At 46.6% G+C, this 12,823-nt stretch overlaps 1 protein-coding gene across 5 annotated transcripts in view; it reads left to right on the top strand.

The window, feature by feature from the left end:
- Nucleotides 1–12,823, top strand: part of NDRG3 (NDRG family member 3) — a 1,445,730-nt gene that overhangs the window by 946,744 nt on the left and 486,163 nt on the right. The gene's annotated exons all lie outside the window — the stretch shown is intronic.

The raw sequence follows: 12,823 nt of genomic DNA, 5'->3' as shown, positions 1-12,823 counted from the left end.
TGCAGCAAAATGTGTGTTGGCTAAAAGGCAGGCTGCCCTCTGGCCCCAGCTGGTCAATGTGGAAGGGTCCACTGGACTGCTGGTATCTCTGGCTTTCGAATGGATTGTGTCCTCCAGCGTATTCCTCATCCTTGAGATGTAATTTTTTAAAAAAATGTATTGTAACATTAGTTTAATACAAAAGAAAGACAACTTTACGTTACATTCCACTAAGATGCTCCTCTTACATTCCCGCAAATTCAAGTCTATTATCTAACAATGCTTCCTTAATGAGTATTCATGCCTGCAATCAAATAGCTCCACCACTCCTCCAAGTTTGCAGGCTGCGGGGCGAGGTGTTTTAAATGTAGCGAGCGCTGTGAAAAGATCGACTCACACTCATTGATTAGATGCTTCACAGACTCAACCGCTCGGTTACAAAACCGACATTGCGAGTCATAAACGAGCGGGTCCCGCTTTATCAATTGTATCTCTTTAGTTTTATATAAATTGAGACATAATCTCAAGAACATATTCCAATGATAACGTGATGGGAATTTAGCGAGAATTTCGTTGTTTATTCATGGCAGTTCCTAGATCAAGCAATGATGCAAGTTTCTTTTCGATTTTTCATCATTAAGGATCCAATTTCGTGAGCGTAGTTTGTTTTTTTTAGCCACTTGAGGTCTTAACAAGACCGCCTCAAGAGAGACGTCCGCATCGTCCATTACTTGAAGTAGTTTTGCGACCCACTTGTTCAGTAGGTCAGCCGATGGATGCTTAGAATGAGGATTCATTATTTCATAGGGTCTCGCAGCTGGAGTAAGTTGCATTTTGCTGAGGGCAGATATTGATTTCCACAAAATGGAGCCATAAAGAGATTCAATACACAGCTCATATCGTATTGCAGTGATTAAAGTATTTTGAGGTAATCTCAATACTTTGCGCCAGAATTTCCCTTCTAACTTGGGCCAAAAGTCATGGGGAATATTCCAGCTTGTCTCACTCCCAAATCTAATCGCTGGTACGACTTCTTGAAGATAAAATGATAGAACTGGCTAGAAGGTAAACTTGCCATAGGCTACGTGCAGTTTCGCTCCCTGTATAGCAAGCATCTGCATGCGGGCAATTAGATCTTGCATCCACTCCCACTCGCGTATTGATGTATTGAACAGTATGCTTAAGTACCGTATGCTTCTTGTCACTTCGAGTGGTTCGTTTCGTTATTTATTTGCCAAGCAAATTTGTTAGTTCGCTTAAAGCTTGTTGAGCCCACCGAGATGATCTTTGACTTCTTTATGTTTATTTGTAGGTCATTTTGCATACAGTACCCTCGTAGAGCAGTGAGCAGTCTCTGAAGCCCAATTGGAGTGGTGTCTAGAAGCATGATGTCATCTGCATAGATAGCCCAACTTATTTGACGCCCATTTATTGTAGGAGGGAAAACCCTTTGCCGATTTAGAGTGATGGGCAGATCAGAAATGAACAGTTTAAACAGTTGGGCTGCAAGAGGGCAACCTTGTTTAACACCTCTTAGTTTGAATTTCATCACACAGATCACCTTGCTCATTCAGCCGTACTCGAATTGAGGTATTTGAATGTAGGGCGATCAATGGAGTCAACAGCTCACTAGGACAGCTCCAAGCATGCAATTTTGCCCACAGTAGGTTCCGATTTATGCTGTCAAAGGCCTGACTCGGGTCTATAAAGACGATGAACAGCTTTCTTCCCTGCTTCAAGGCATCGAGCTTCAAAATATTGAGGAGCAGATTTAGCTCTACTCTGACGCCTTTAGTAAACCCAGTTTGCATACGTCTACCACTGCGACCTATTCGTCCCAACGCGCAAGACGTCTCTGTAGAAAAGATGCAAAGACTTTGCCGATTGTGTCAAGAAGTGCAATCGGGCGATAGTTAGAAGCATCGTCCTGATTTCCCTTCTTGAATATGGGTACCACGATCACCCGCAACCAAGAATCAGGCAAGGCCTTTCCAGAGGCAATTCTTTGAAAAAGGGCAGCCATACAATTTGCCCAAAAGGCACTATTAAATTTCAGCACTACATTGGAAATGCCGTCGGGGCTGGCCGCCCTTGAGGACTTTAGTTTATGGATGGCCCATTCAATATCCTCTTTGGATTCAACAACATTCCACCTTGCCGATGTTACAGATAATATAGATACGTCAGTGCAACCTTGATCATCGAATACTTTCAAGAAGTGCTCGACCCATTTTGCGTCATTCACTCCGTTCAACATTGAATATGCATGCTTCAAGGAGCTAGTATTTATGATCTCCCAAATATGTCTGCTGTCTTTTTGTATAATTAATTGCAGCATCTTTTCCGCCTGCTCTTGATATGTAATTATGTTAAAGGACTTTAGCCAATTCTGATATTTAAGGCAACGTTTTTTCATCCGAGGACTACAGTTGTCAACGTTGGATGTTTTATTGCAATATTATCACCATTGTGGGTATATTTTTCCACCATATATTGCTGTATCAGCGGGGAATAGTTTACCTTTGCAGTGGCGGTGTTGGCACTAAGGAATTTTGATGTCATCTTAGTTAACTGGGAGGCACTTATGCGTAATCTGTTTGCTCTGTTATTTATCGTGAGATTGTCAATGTGTCTGATGTGTAGAGTTTTTGAGGTGTTCAGACAAGTCAAGGCCAAAGCATCATGATCACTCTTTTCCATCTTTATGTCAGCGAGATTTATGATTTTATCTAAAAAGTTCTGAGAAGCCCAAATTTATTCAAGTGTCTTCTTGCTGTCACCTCGCTGCCAGGTGTACCCTGGAGGGATGTCTCCTCTTGTGCATCCATTCAACATTGAACAATCTCTCTGGGATATCTCATTGGTCCAACAATCTACTCGATCTGTTATTGAGAGCCCCATCTTTTTGCCATTTGGTTTGCTGTTCGTCGTTGAGATGTTAAGCCATGAATAGTTATAAGTCTCCACATATGATTGTAGGATCATTAAATGATAGTAAACAATCATCAATCACGGTAATTACAGCTGCAATAAAATTGATTTGGGAGATCATTGCCGGGTTCCAATAGAAGTTGATTATTAAGGTCACTTGGTCTAGTAGACTCATCAGACAACTATTTTGAAGCGTGGTGGCTTGCACAAACATATTGGGGTTTTTAGATGATAATACTCTCCACTCACAGCGGTTTTTAATCAGTGTGACCAAACTGGAAAAAGGACAGCCAAACAGATTTTTCCCTGCCGGATTCAAAAATACTGTGTAGCCGTCAGACAGGTGGTTCACGGAGCCATGTTTCTTGCATGCACACTATTGAGTTTTGGTCTGAAAGTTGCCATTGTTCCTGAAAAAGATGGACAAAACCCCTATTATTCCATGACGTTAGCTGATAACAAGGCTCATTGACATTAATACTATGCTAGTGGATATTCTGGTGTGAACGTCGGTGTCTTGGCAAATTTTTTCTGTCATTTGAACAGGGAGTACGCTTAGAATTTAGTTGAGACCATAAATCCTCTCTTCTTTGTTTGTTAGATGTTAAATCCTCTGTCACCTTAGAAAATCGCTCTGGTTCCCTTTCTTGATCCTCCACAACATGAACTTCGAAAAAAAAAACCAGATCATCTGATGCTTCTTTTACGGACTTCACTAATGACCAGGATTTGATGTGTAACATGACCCAATCCAGATGATCCTCAGACATGTATTCAACAACCGCTACGTCTTCCGATCTGATTAGTCATAGCGCTGGGATGCAGTGTAGTAACTTTAGTATGTTCCCTCTATTCAGGTTTACATCTTTTTGTTCAGTTAAGATGTTTTTGATTTGAACTCTCCATATTCAGTTTCCTTCTCTTGTACCTCGTTTTTTACTCCAATCATTTTATTCGTTTCTCGTGTTTTTCTACTTGTGCTCTTGTTTGTTTTGGGTTTAGTTTCTCACACAATTCATGTAGTTTTGAAGGTATGTTGGTAGATTGTTGACTGGGGACTTTAGTTTTCATGACAACTTGAAGCTTGATGGTATTTGACACTTTTTGCTTTTTTGCAGGTGCTCCAATTTGAGGCGCTGCTCCGTTGTGCTCGTCAACCTTCGGCGAGCAAGCATTACCATTAATGGTGACAGAAGGGGAAGCTCCGCCCACTGTAATGAGGGAACCATCCACCTCATCAATCGAATACGTCGAGAATTCACATAGCTCTATAGAAGCCACAGAAGTTAACTCTTCATCGATATCAGAGTCTTCTCTAGCTCTTTTAGGGCACGTTGGTGGAATTTTTTTTGTCCCACTTCGTTTGATTTTTTGTTTTCGGCAGTACTTTCTCTGCACGCACAGATATATTTGTTCGAGGAGGAGTTGTGAGATTCCTGATTTTTTTTGCATCATTTGTGTGGGCTCTTTTAGCCGCTGTTCTCCGATTTGTGCGTTTTGGCTGTGCTTTTGTGACACCATTTTTGTCGTTTTATTTGCCCTCGCACTTGATCAAAATTGGAAACTTTTTTGAAGATCCCAAAAGACAATTTCTTAGTCACTTTATCCAACTCTAAATCAACTGAACTCAGAGCAAATAACGTGGCACCATTTTAACCATGAACCAGCTCCGTCGTGGCTGGCAAGGAAATGAGGTTACTTGATGGGTCAGAGGCCACAAGTTGCAGCGTGGTTCCATTTGAGCAAAGGGGCATTTGAGAGTCTACGACATTTTTGTTCATGAGACCTTTGCTTGAGGATGCAATCGTATCGTTTGGGAGTGTCTTTGTTTCTAATTTTCGGACTTCCAGATGCAGTGTCACTTCTGTCCTCACAGCCGCTCACTGGGAGTCTAGTGAGAACCTCACCATTTCCTGTGGGTTTAGGTCTTGAAATTGGACCGGTGTAAGATGGCTCACCAAATTCATCGCTCCAAGAGCGCTTTGTTGTTGTTATATTGTGTTGCATCCCTTTCGTACACTCTGACTGCCTCGGTCAAGACGGCTTTGTCACTGTTCACTTGCTGCGCAGTGTCGCATAACTGAGCTTGCCATTTTGAGGATGTTTCAGCTTCGTAGTCAAGTCTTTGGGCAATGGTTTGCGAGAAGATTTCCAAGGACAGAAGCTTACTGTTGACAGTTGCTAACAAGGACATTTGGTCGCAGACTGCATCATTCAGTGCTTCATAAAGTTTCATAAAGGACAGGAGAGCAATCGAGGTGGTGGCAAGAACTTTGTTATGAATGTGGATGCTGGCTGTCGTTGACAAGGAGCCTTTGGTAGTTTTCTCATGTTCTACGTCAGCCGATATCACTTTTCCCTGGGCACCAGTGGAATTGTTCTAGTTTGAGTGCCCAGACGGACTTGAGTGGGCACCCACTGCTCTTTTCTCTGTCCCCTTGGTGGCTGAACTGCCCACGCTTCCAGTTAATATAGGAGACATTAAGATGTTGCTCTGAGGAGTATTTAACTTTAAAGGCGAGTTTACATTTGACCTCACCTTTCCGGTTGTCGTCCGTCCGGATGAGATGTTCTGTTTTTGAATGAAAAAAACTGTCATTTAGACTTTCGTACATTACCAGGAAGTATGCTTTAAGACTTTCTGTCAGGCGTGCTTCCCGTGCTGTAATTTCTGTAGAGTTTCCGTCCAAGACCAGGTGGCATCTTGGAGTATCAGCTAATTTTCCTGACAACCCGTGAAGCCGTTTCTTGTGCGAGAAACTTCCTGCTTCAACTCCTTCCTTGATATTGCTAGGCATTGTGCTCGGCAATGTGCAACTACCCTTTATCTCTAAAGAAGATTCAGTCTCTGGAATGACCCCAAGAGCCAGTGTTTGTGAAGGAGTTGTTGTGCTGCTGCCAGCTAACTTGACTTTGGTAGACAACACAGGCACTGCCGCCGAAAAATTCCTCGCAGTTGGAAGGGTGCTCTGTTCGTGCGGCTCACCTGCAACACGGGCGCTGCAAACTTCCGCCAATAAGGGTGACTCAACTGGCAATTCATCATGGATGATTATATCAATTGGTAAGTTCATTGCCATCAAATCTGAGTCTGTGATTTCAAAGGGTGATATTTGACCAAAATCGCTGGCATCAATGTAGACTGACTTTGAAGGGCGTAGGGAAACTTCCGCCTCGCTACGCTCATTATGTTGACAATGAGAGGTGCTAGGGTCGGAAGTTAAGGTCTTTTTGCCTTTGCCATCACTATGTTGCATTACAGAAGAGACTCCCAATAACCTTGATGTCAAAATGGCAAAAGAGGGCAATACACCTTCGACAATGCTCATATTCACATCCAAGTCACATACGCCAGCTTGGCTTACCTCCACTTAAACGCCATGAGGCAGCTTTCGACGAGATAGCAGGGATTTTTGCTGAGTCTGTGGGCCCACAAGAGACGCACTCGCCGCCACTGTTACACAAGTCATGTCTGCGACTGAGCTGCAGCTTGAGGCGACCCTGCAACAGCGGCGGCGGCAGCAGCGGCGGCGTTCGGTGGACTGAGGTAAACTGAACTAGTCACCGAACTCCGCGCTCCAACACAGTTTTTAATGGGCAGGGTCAGAAATTGAAGGGCCAGTAATCCACGATACTCCGCAGTAGCTCCTCACGGGGTGAACACAGAGTTTCTGAGGTAGACTGAACTCATCACCGAACTCGGCACATGTAATGTCCAGCTTCAGCTGCTTCGAAATCTTTTTCGGCAAAGGGGGGTGTGCGTCAATGGCGTCGAGTCGATGTCCTTTGAAGCCCTCTGTCGAGGATGACTTTATCAGAGATATATATCATATATAGCACGCACAGCGCCCATTGGCCTCAGTTCTGTTTTTCTGCAACAGCTTTTGCTTCATCTAACGAGAATCGGTGCGCTTCATTGTCAGACTGCTTTTTGAGAAAATTCTTCGTAGATCCTTCAAGATGTCTTCATCCTCGAGGCCTTCAACACCAAAACCGGTTTCAGAAAATGCCGGAACTGCAGGTCCAAGATATCTCTTACCGACCTGCTTATGATTATGGTGCTTAGGCGAGGACCATGACACGGCCAGTTGTTCAAAGTGTCAGTCCATGACAGGAAAGGCATTGAGGGAGCGGAAGGGGAAACTCCAGGTAGTAAGGTTACCAAAATCCCCTAAACCCTGACCTGCTAAGTCTTCGACCGACGAGTCGAGCGTAGACTCTCCTCGGAGGAAGAAGGCGAATCGCTCTAGGTCTAGGAGTGGCTCACACCACTCTTCCTCCGACGACTCACCAGAAAGGGTCACATGTCTCACTAAAAAATCTACCCCATCTGAAAGGAAATGTTGAAAATATTCGAAAAACCAGGGTCATGCTCCTACTGAGACTTCCAAGCAAGCCGCTAAGGATAGGTCTTACAAAAAATCCTGCGCGCCCTCAAGCCCAGGAAAACGGCCGGACCAACATCGGGAGCCCTTGAGGCCGCTTTCTGATGAAAAGCACAAAGAAAAGTCTAGATTGAGGTCCTTGACACCATCCAGACCTTCGACGCCATCAAAACAGTCGACGCCAGCGGTGTCCTGGACACCGGTCAGGCTCTCGACATCGACAACTTCGAAGACCGCTACGTCGCATACGCTGGCTGTTCCAACGAAACCAAGCGCTCCTCCTCAATCGCCAATAAACTCTTCCATGCCATCGAAGCCTACACTGAAGCCATCAGAAAAAGTTTATACTCCTTTACCCAGAAAGGAGTTTTTCAAATCCTTCTCTTCAATCTATGAAGATGAGGAACATGCTCCTTTTGGACTGCAATATGGGACGTCCGATGCTCTAAAGTGTCTGATATCAGAGGAGTCCAGAATTAAAGATCTATATGACAATTTACAGTCTGCAAGTGGAGTTGATACTTCACCTGAGCTGGAGTTCGGTAGACCTGAGCTTGGCGAACAGACCACCACTCCCTTACCAACAGGACGATTTAACTGATGCTTTTGATAAAGGTCCCCAAACTGACCCGGTATTGCCATTCCATATGGCTTTACAAAAAAGGGTGGCTGGAAATTGGGAAACTCCGGCGATTAACAAAAATCGCGCACACAAATACCGCTCCTTCAGAAGTGACCCCGACTACCTGGCGAAACACCCTACTCTGTTGAGTCTGGTGGTGCAGGCAGCTACAGTAACATCGAAGCAGGCAGTGTACATCCCTCCAGATGGGAACGACAAGCGTGTAGATGGATGGGCAAGAAAGATATTTTGAAGGGATTGTGTCCTCCGACGTATTCCTTATCTTTGATAATACGTTTCCAGCTTGCTGGCCTCGGAAATTTTTTCTGTAGAGGGCGCTGCGCGTCGACGTTTGCCGAGTGGATGTCCCTCGACGGCCACCGTATCGGCGCCGACGTCACCATGCCCATAAATAGCCACACGCTGCGTCTGTTGCTCAGTTCTGTTTTTCCGCGCTTCGTGGGGCCTCGGAACGTCGTTGCTCAGTTCAGTCAGGTTTACTTTCTATTTCGACTCGAATATTCCTTATCGTTCTCGATGGCTTCTTCATCAGAACCGACGACGCCGCCATCCGGCTTCAAGAAATGTCGAGACTGCGGTAAAAAAAATGTCAATAACGGATCCACACAGGGTCTGTTTATGGTGCTTGGGGTCTGAGCAGCATTGTTCGGAGTGTGAGGACTGCATGTCCATGACGGCGAAAGCCCTGAAGGAGCGAAAGGGGAAGCTCGAGAGGGGTAAGTCAGCCAAATCCTCCTCGAAGGTTTCGTCGGCTGAGTCGAGGCATTCGTCTCCTCGCCGTCGAAAACACTCCCATTCTAGATCTCGAAGCAGCTCCCACCATTCGTTGAGATCTAGACACTCAAAAAAGAGACGTCGAAGGTCCCATTCCTCCTCCTCGTCGTCTTCTGTGTCCCCAGAAAGAGTTTCCTGTCCCACCAAACACAGTTCTCGTGCTGAGTGGGAGGAATTCAGAAAGAAAATGTTAAGCGTCTTCGAGAACACGGCCTCGAACCCCTCGAAGACAGCTGAGGGTGATACCCTGGGTGAAAAACCCAAAAAATCAAAACGCTGCGAGTCGCAGCACCCGGCGAAACATTCCACCCGAGAGCGCCATGAGCCATCGGGTAAGAAGGCACCGTCTTCGACGCCATCATCGAAGGGTTCCTTGACGCATCGGTCGATCGACTCGACGCCAATGACGGAGAGGACCACGGCTCCACAGCCAACAGTGATTTCAAGGGCCTCTGGCACGACGCCGAGACCGTCGTCGATGCCCTCGAGTAGGATCCCGATCCTCTCGAGTTCTTCGAGACCCCTTCCAGTTTTTTCGACGCCATTTTCGGCGCCTTCGAAGCCTTTTACATCGGCGTTGACGACTTCGACATTTTCTCGTCCAATAACGACGAGTTTGGCTCCTTTGGCCCTAGAGATGGGCTTTACTCCATTTCAGAGATCAGAAACCCTGGTCTTTCTTCAATTTATGAAGAAGGGGAAGACTCTGACCAGGAAACATTTGATTTACAGAGAACCACACTGCCTACTGCAGAGGATTTCACCTCTGAAGAAAGAAGGCTGAAGGAACTACAGGAGTCACTTCATGAGTGGACTAGACACTTCCCCAGAAGTGGAATTTGTAAAGCCAGACCCAGGGAACATGCCGAAACACCATATAGAACCCTGATGGCAAGAATAATTGAGTTTATGGGTTGGTCTGCGCCTTCACCTGTTTTCCAACAGGATGATCTAACAGATATATTGGACAAAGGCCCACAGGAGGACCCGGTGGTCCCCTTCCATGCAGCCCTACAAAGAAAAATTGCATCCAATTGGGAAACTCCCGAAGTTATCCCAGCAGTCAATAAAAGATTGTCGACAAAGTATAGGGTAGCGGCTGCTGACCCTGAATACCTGTCAAAACACCCGACCCCAGAGAGCCTGGTGGTTCAAGCGGCAACTTCATCCAGTAGTAGGACTGCTTACCCTACTGTACCACAGGATAGGGATGACAACAGGTATGACTCCATGGCAAAGAAAGTCTTCTCTGCCTGTAGTATGGCATTGAAGTCCATCAATGCCACCTGTACGCTCGCCAGGTTCAGTCATACACTATGGGAGTGTGCTTCATCAGCGGCTGACTGCATACCTGATGGAGAGGAAAAGGAAGCCTTACTTAACATCATTAAAGATGGCAAAGATGCCATGTGCGAATCACTTCAAACGGGCATCGATTCCGCTGACAGTATCAGCAGGGCCATGGCGGCAAGTACAACAATCCTCAGGCATGCGTGGTTGCGAAAGTCGGGCTTTGCCCCTGATGTACAGGCCAGACTTTTGAATATGCCCTTTGACGGCTTTTCATTATTCGGGAAAAAGGCTTATGACAGTCTGGAAAAGTTACAGACTTCTAAAGCAGCAGCAAAATCCTTAGGAGCTGCTATCTGCCAAACTCCTTTTTGCCCCTCAGGAACCTCTGGGAGAGGAAAGTCCTTTCGCTATTATTCCGCATTCGGGAAAGGCAGAGGACAGCCGGCTCAAAGAAGCCAAAGGAGATCCACCCGAGGTGGACGGGTCAAAGGTACTAAGACCGCAGAAGCAGCAGGTGCCTCTTTACCCTCGGCATCTGCATCAGCCGCCCCCAAACCACTGAGACCTTCACACATAAGGTTAACTCACCATCTGACGGAATGGCAGGCTATAACTTCAGATGCTTGGGCGTTGGAGACAGTTGCCCAAGGTTACAGCCTACCCTTTCTACACATCCCTCAGAGTCATCCACCGGGGAACAGCTCCCTAAAAGTTCCAGATCCGCTCCTCTTGCAGGAAATTATGGACCTGCTAGAGAAAGGTGCCATAGAACCGGTACCTGTAGCGGACAGGAACAAGGGCTGGTACTCCCCCCTACTTTCTGATACCAAAGAAGGACGGAGAACTGAGACCCATCCTGGACTTACGAGAATTGAACAAGTTCCTCAGGAAGGACAAGTTCAAGATGGTAACTCTCTCTCAGATCCTTCAGGCCCTCCAGCTCCAGGACTGGCTGGTATCTCTGGATCTTCAGGATGCTTATTTCCATGTGCCAATCCATCTCAAGCACAGGAAATACCTGAGATTCGCAATTGGCAACTCTCATGATCAATTTCGAGTTCTGCCATTTGGGCTGACCTCCGCCCTGAGGGCCTTCACCAAGCTGATGTCGGTAGTGGCGGCGAGTCTAAGGAGGGAAGGGATCCACGTCTATCCCTACCTGGACGATTGGCTGATCAGGGCCGTATCTTCGGAACAGGCCCAGACCCAGCTAGATTATGTCTGCCTCTTCCTTCACAGACTGGGCTTCTCCCTCAATTTAAAGAAGTCACAGATGATACCATCTCAGAGACTCCAGTTCATTGGAGCTGTCCTGGACACTTCCCTGGGAAAAGCCTCGCCACCAGAGATGAGGGCTCAAGATATTCTACAGATGGTCACCAAGTTTCAAAATGCCCAACGTCTCCCAGCCTTAGACTTTTTGAGGTTGCTAGGCCTCATGGCATCCTGCATCTTCCTTGTGCCAGAGGCTCGCCTGAGAATGAAATCTATTCAGTGGGCACTGAGAAGTCAGTGGTCACAATTCTCAGGGAGAATGACAGACGACCTTTGGATTCCGGACAAGGTAGCCCACGACATTCAATGGTGGGCCTATCCAGAGAACATCTTGAAAGGAGAACTTTTGGCAACCATGGCCGGAGATAACAGTAGTCACAGGCGCCTCACTCACAGGGTGGGGAGCCCATGCCAATGACTTGACCATCAGCGGTCGTTGGTCTCCATCGGAGTCCAGACTACATATCAACCTATTAGAGCTGAGAGCGATCAGACTAGCGCTGAAAGCTTTCCTGCCATCAGTACAGGGGAGAAATGTCCTGATAATGACGGACAACACGGTGGCCATGCACTACCTCAACAAAAGAGGAGGCGTAGGATCACTGCCACTGTGCAGAGAGGCAATGCAGCTCTGGTTTTGGGCAATTCGGGAAGGAATCTCTCTATCGGCAGTCCACCTAGCCGGAGAGAAGAATTTGACAGCGGACGCTCTGAGCAGGCAGAGCACAGTCTCCCACGAGTGGGAGGTAGGTCAGGAAGTCCTTCTAGAGATCTTCGCCCTTTGGGGAACCCCTCAGGTGGATCTGTTCGCCACAAGCACGAACAGGAAGTGCGATCTGTTCTGTTAAAGGGAATATACCCCGAGAGGAGCTCTAGGAGATGCGTTCGTAGTGGACTGGGAGTTTCCACTCCTTTACGCATTCCCACGAGTCCGTTATTCCTCAAATTATCAGGAGGTTGAGAAGATTCCGGAAAACCATGATCCAAATTGCCCCGCATTGGGCCAGGAGAACGTGGTACCCGGACCTTCTAGATATGTCCACCTGCCCTCCAATCCATCTTCCACTCAAAGAGAATCTTCTCTCACAGAAGGGAGGTCAGGTTCTCCATCCAGACACCAAGAACCCTCAACCTTCACGCTTGGCTTCTGAAAGGTTGAGGTACAAGGATTGGGATCTCCCTGATGACGTCATGGAGGTGTTGCTTTCGGCCAGAAGACCAGCAACAAAGTCTTTATACCGCTGCCGTTGGAACAAGTTTTGCAGCTGGTGTAGGGAAGAGAATATCGACCCTTTTTCATGTGGTACACCACCGGTGTTATCGTTTCTACTCTACTTGGCAAACTCAGGCCTTCAAGTTGGCACTGTAAAAGGCTATCTCGCAGCGCTTTCTATAGTCAAGCGCACTGCGGAGGAACCATCGTATTTCAAAATTCCTCTAGTGGTACAATTTCTCAAGGGCCTAACTAATGTTTACCCTCCAAAAATGTTCCAGGTTCCATTATGGGACTTAAATCTAGTCTTCAACTTCTTAATGGGCACTC

This window comes from Ambystoma mexicanum, chromosome 3p (genome assembly GCF_040938575.1).
Source record: "Ambystoma mexicanum isolate Mex_15411 chromosome 3p, UKY_AmexF1_1, whole genome shotgun sequence".
Taxonomy (NCBI): domain Eukaryota; kingdom Metazoa; phylum Chordata; class Amphibia; order Caudata; family Ambystomatidae; genus Ambystoma; species Ambystoma mexicanum.
The sequence above is the reverse complement of the archived record's forward strand: the minus strand, read 5'-3'. Positions and strand labels throughout refer to the sequence as shown.